Source organism: Anolis sagrei, chromosome 1 (genome assembly GCF_037176765.1).
Source record: "Anolis sagrei isolate rAnoSag1 chromosome 1, rAnoSag1.mat, whole genome shotgun sequence".
Lineage (NCBI taxonomy): Eukaryota > Metazoa > Chordata > Lepidosauria > Squamata > Dactyloidae > Anolis > Anolis sagrei.
In genome coordinates this window covers 166265396-166271395 of record NC_090021.1, presented here as the reverse complement: position 1 = coordinate 166271395, position 6000 = coordinate 166265396, and positions in this window count along the sequence as shown.

Sequence of the window (6000 nt, the reverse complement as noted above, 5' to 3'; positions counted from 1 at the left end):
ATGCTGGCCACATGACCTTGGAGGTGTCTATGGACAATGCCAGCTCTTTGGCTTAGAAATGGAGATGAGCACCAACCCTCAGAGTCGGAGATGACTGGACTTAATGTCAGCAGAAAACCTTTACCTTACCTTTACTAAGGTAGGTTAGTCCTATATGGCACATGAGGCAGAGGATGTTGGAATTCGTAAACATGGAGTTTGTACTTGAACTAAAGGCTCTCTAATTTGTATGCTTAGCTACAGACTTTTTTAAAAAATAATGTGCCACAGAAATTGTAAATCACAAAACCAGGCTCCCTTCCTGTGTTGTATTTGGAGTCCTCAATTTCAGACTCAGAATGTTTTGCTCAGAAAAAAGATACCTGCAATACGTCTCCTGGAAGTCTTCCTAGAAATGAGCATCCGTCTTTAAAATAGGTTGCAGCAGCTATCAATAAAAATATTAATATTTCAAATTCAGAAGTGGCAACTCTTTCTTTGGCGTATGCTTTGCCAAGTCCCAGAAGGAGAAAACTGGTTGCTGTTTGCCCATTCCTGTCTAACAGCATTTGTTCATACATACTTACCAAGAAGTAAGCCTCTCTGTGATCATTGGTGTCCACTGAGTAAGGGTGATTACAAATGCAGCTTTTATGTATGAATGCTTGTAGTGTAACCAGGGGGGAAACTTGAAGAGAGCTTCTTTATCTTCAATGTCTGAGTAAAATATAAGATTTCAACAGATGGGACTTGGCATGTAGCCAGGTAAGAATCAATATCAGTTAAAAATCTGATCTACACAATCATGACAGGCACCAAAACCCTTTTCAGTTTTTACTCTAGCAACCATGTGTGTGTGTGTGTGTGTGTGTGTGTGTGTGCACCTTCAAGTCACCTATCGATTTATGGTGACCCCCTGGATCACACAGGGTTCTCTTAGACAAGGAATACTCAATGGTGGTTTTAGCAGTTCATTCCTTAGAAATATAACCTACAGTAGCGGGGAATGCCGTGGATGTAGCGTACCTGGATTTCAGTAAGGCTTTCGACAAGGTCCCCCATGACCTTCTGGCAAACAAACTAGTCCAAGGTGGGCTAGGCAAAACTACAGTGAGGTGGATCAGCAATTGGTTAAGAGGGTGCTCACCAATGCTTCCTCTTCATCCTGGAAAGAAGTGACGAGCGGAGTGCCACAAGCAGGGTTCTGTCCTGGGCCCGGTCCTGTTCAACATCTTTATTAATGACTTAGATGAAGGGTTAGAAGGCAGGATCATCAAGTTTGCAGACGACACCAAATTGGGAGGGATAGCCAATACTCCAGAGGACAGGAGCAGGATTCAAAACGATCTTGACAGTTTAGCAAGATGGGCCAAAACTAACAAGATGAAGTCAACAGTGACAAATGCAAGATACTCCACTTTGGCAGGAAAAACAAAATGCAAAGATACAGAATGGGTGACGCCTGGCTCGAGAGCAGTACGTGTGAAAAAGATCTTGGAGTCCTTGTGGACAACAAGTTACACATGAGCCAACAATGTGATGTGGCGGCAAAAAAAGCCAATGGGATTTCGGCCTGCATCAATAGGAGCATAGTGTCTAGATCTAGGGAAGTAATGCTACCCCTCTATTCTGCTTTGGTTAGACCACACCTGGAATATTGTGCCCAATTCTGGGCACCACAATTCAAGAGAGATATTGACAAGCTGGAATGTGTCCAGAGGAGGGCGACTAAAATGATCAAGGGTCTGGAGAACGTCCTATGAGGAGCGACTTAAGGAGCTGGGCATGTTTAGCCTGAAGAAGAGAAGGCTGAGAGGAGATATGATAGCCATGTATAAATATGTGAGAGGAAGCCACAGGGAGGAGGGAGCAAGCTTGTTTTCTGCTGCCCTGGTGACTAGGACGCGGAACAATGGCTTCAAACTACAAGAAAGGAGATTCCATCTGAACATGAGGAAGAACTTCCTGACTGTGAGAGCCGTTCAGTGGTGGAACTCTCTGCCCCAGAGTGTAGTGAAGGCTCCTTCTTTGGAAGCTTTTAAACAGAGGCCGGATGGCCATCTGTCGGGGTGATTTGAATGCAGTATTCCTGCTTCTTGGCAGGGGGTTGGACTGGATGGCTCATGAGGTCTCTTCCAACTCTTTGATTCTATGATTCTATGAGTAGTTGGTATTCTGTTACAGGCTCCCATCCAAGTAGAAAAAGGGCTGACCCTGTTTAGCTTTCAACGTTAGATATAATCTAGTGTTGTTTTAGGTTTTTTTGGGCCATATGGCCATGTTCTAGAGGCATTCTCTAGAACAGGGGTCCTCAAACTTTTTAAACAGAGGGCCAGGTCACAGTCCCTCAAACTGTTGGAGGTCCGGATTATAATTTGAAAAAAACTTGAATGAATTCCTATGCACACTGCACATATCTTATTTGTAGTGCAAACAACACTTTAAAACAATACAATAATTAAAATGAAGAACAATTTTAACAAATATAAATTTATTAGTATTTCAATGGGAAGTGTGGGCCTGTCTTTGGCTGATGAGATAGGGTTGTTGTTGTTGTCTGCTTTCAAGTCATTTCAGACTTAGGTGGACCCTGAGCGAGGGCCGGGTAAATGACCTTGGAGGGCCGTATCCGGCCCCTGGGCCTTAGCTTGAGGACCCCTGCTCTAGAACATGGCCATATAGCCCAAAAAAACCTACAACAACCCAGTGATTCCAGCCATGAAAGCCTTCGAAAATAAAGAATCTGGTGTCTTTATGATATTTAGGCTTTTCATGATGAAATAGCATTAATTACAGTCAGTATAGAGTACTAAACAATGTTTGACTTCTTTTTTGTGAGCCCTAATAATATGTAAAGTTTGGAAACACACCTTTAAAAAAATACAAGTCCCAGAACAAAAACACACATACACACAAATGCTGATCAGGGGATTCTGGAGTTGTAATTCCTAAAATAGCATCCCGGTGCTATGTTACTAGTGCTGGAAATGTAGAATGGAAGATGTCACTAATCTGGAAACATCTTCAACAGAATGAACAGGAGAACTGCCTTAAGGAATCATCATTTTCAAAACACAATCTGGTGAGGCAACAGAAGGCTGGAGATGGGCCTGGACTATGAATGATGTTTGTGTGTTTTGTGCATTAAACACAAGACAAGAACGAAATATATTATACCCTGAATATAGCAGAAATGAGCCAGAGGTTATATCTCTGTACTGTATAAATTTTGTTTCTTGACTCCAAAGGCTCTACTTTTTTTTTAAGCCAGAAACATTTTATTTAAAAAGAATATAGATTTTGTTTCAGTGATTTCAGTTCCGGGAAGTACTATAGTTAATCACCCATTTCGAAACTATTACTTTTATCTTGTTAATATTGAATTTAATGCATTCAGTATATAATAAATCTCTCAATCTTCATAAAATTTCTTCTAACCTGACCTAATTGCTTTTCCAAAGATTAAGATTTGCTGGTGCTACAGATTTTTTATTCTAAAAAGTGCCAGTGTCTGCTAAGAAGGGGGAAAAGAGAGAGAGAGAGAGAGAGAGAGAGAGAGAGAGAGAGAGAGAGAGACTATGTCTGCAACATCATCTACATCTTTAGCCGGGTTTGGTTCCAGTGGCCAATACAATGTGGGACAAGTGTCAGGGCTCACAGGACAATGAAAGCCCATTACAGCATATGCCAACTTCCTTTTTTAAAAAAAATCAAACAAAAAAATGGCAACCACTTTCATCTCTTTTATCCTCAATGATTCTTGATCTACAAGTAATGTGAACCATGTAAAACATGGAGACCAGGAGGCAGGCCCGTAGCCAGGATTTCGTTTCCGGGGGGGGGGGTGTGAATTTTTTTCAGGGGGGGTTTCGGCGGAGCTGAGTTTCGGGGGGGGGGCTGAGTCTGAGTGAAAGAGGGTCTAGCCTAGCAAACTTTTTGTATCATTACCCCAATACCCCCATGCATATGGAATATATTGAGTATGGTGATCAGATCATGATATGAATAAACATAACACTTTAAATAATGCACCAGTAAGGCCTTTTCGCAAACCACCATGAGAATTTCGGGGGGGGGGGGGGGGGGCTGAAGCCCCTCAAGCCCCCCCCCCCCCCCCCCCCCGGCTACATGCCTGCCAGGAGGTATTGAGGATGATGAAAAGGGAGATGGTCACATTTGCCAAGTACTCAATACTCATCTATAATTCTAGAAATTTTAGTCAAAAAATCAACTCTCAAAATCTGAATCAAATTATTATCAGGTTAGTGTAACTTCTTTACATTACCTCCGTTTTTAAAGGATTATGCTTTTCTCAGAGTAGAGGGGGAACAGACAAAGCTTTACAACCTCATCACATGATGGGCTACAAGCATCCTAGAATGCTTGCAGCACAGCTGATGGACGGAGACCCATGCCACCCATCATGTGATGCAGGCTGGCTTCTGGCAGGGCTCCGTCAGTGAACCGAGGTGCAAGCATCCTATGACTCTTGGCCCAGAACATGATGGGCCTCCCGTGTTGCAAAAGGAACTCTGTGGAGGAAAGCAACTCAGCGAGACTCCCCCATTTGTGATGGGGAAGCATCACTGCCAGAGAGAAACCCACTTCCCTGCCAATTCGCCATGGAGGCTGACAAATTACCCCATGCAACTTCATCCAAGAGATGAGGTGCTTAGCCTGGCCCGGGAAAACCTAAAAGAGGCACCAACCTATGCTACTCTTTCCACTGGGCAAGGATGTGGCAGTAGCAGCCAAGGCCAGCTGGTCCCCTTGCTTAGTCAGTGCTTGTGTTTGCTCTTGCTGCAGAATGATCTTCGATTTATCCATGAATTATATCAAAATCCACAATTTTGATTCCAAAACCAACTCTTAATGTATAGATGAGGTTGACTCATACACAAGGATGTACAATACTTCACAGAGTTAGACTGAGGGTGTTTTGAAAATGACTAGAAAGAATATTCATAACTAGCCATCCCCTGCCACACGTTGCTGTGGCCCAGTCTGTGTATATGTGTTTTGTATGTGTATATGTGTGTGCATATATTTGTATATATGTGTATTTACGTGGTTATGCACATGCGTTGTAATGTATTTTTTATTTTTTGGCTTTTTAAGTCTCTTCCGCTGTGTTTTTCAGTGTTTTTATGAGTGATGGTCACTTGTTGGCCTGATAGGTGTATTGTGTCCAAATTTGGTGTCAATTCGCCCAGTGGTTTTTGAGTTATGTTAATCCCACAAACAAACATTACATTCTTATTTTTATAGACTAGCCATACACTGCCACACGTTGCTGTGGCCCAGTCTTTGTATATGTGTTTTGTGTGTATATATATTTTTGTATATGTGGTTATGCACATGCATTGTAATGAATTTTTTTTAATTTTTTTTTTTTTGCTTTTTAAGTTTCTTCCATGGCATTTTTCAGTATTTTATGACTGATGGTCACTTGTTGGCCTTATAGGTGTCGTGTGTCCAAGTTTAGTGTCCATTCATCCAGTGGTTTTTTGAGTTATGTTAATCCCACAAACAACCATTACATTTTTATTTATATAGATTAGTTATTCAAAAGATTCCTCAGCAGACAGGAAAGTAATAGACCAATGAGTATTCTGTACAATTTTCTCTGGGTATCTGAAAGTCCCAAATTGTTGTGGTGGAATTATTTTCAGAGAATAACACACAAAAGTTATCTTTTTTCTGTACAGAAAATAGGTTTCTCACACAGAAAACACTGCTTCTTTTATGGGACCCTCCCTGAATTGGCTACCCTAGGATTCCACAGGATGGAACCAAGGCATTTAAAGTGGAATAATAGTGCTATAATACTATAGTGTGAATGATCCCTTGGGTAGCTGGTGCCACACTACTACCAGTTCCTACTCCATGCAATCTCCATCTGTACTTAGGAAGTTTTGGGAGGCCATTTGGATGAAGGAAGGGAACCAATAGAAATGGGTGTGAACAGACTTTTTGCTTGGGTCTGATATGAATTTGTTAAAATGCACTGTGGGGTTAACT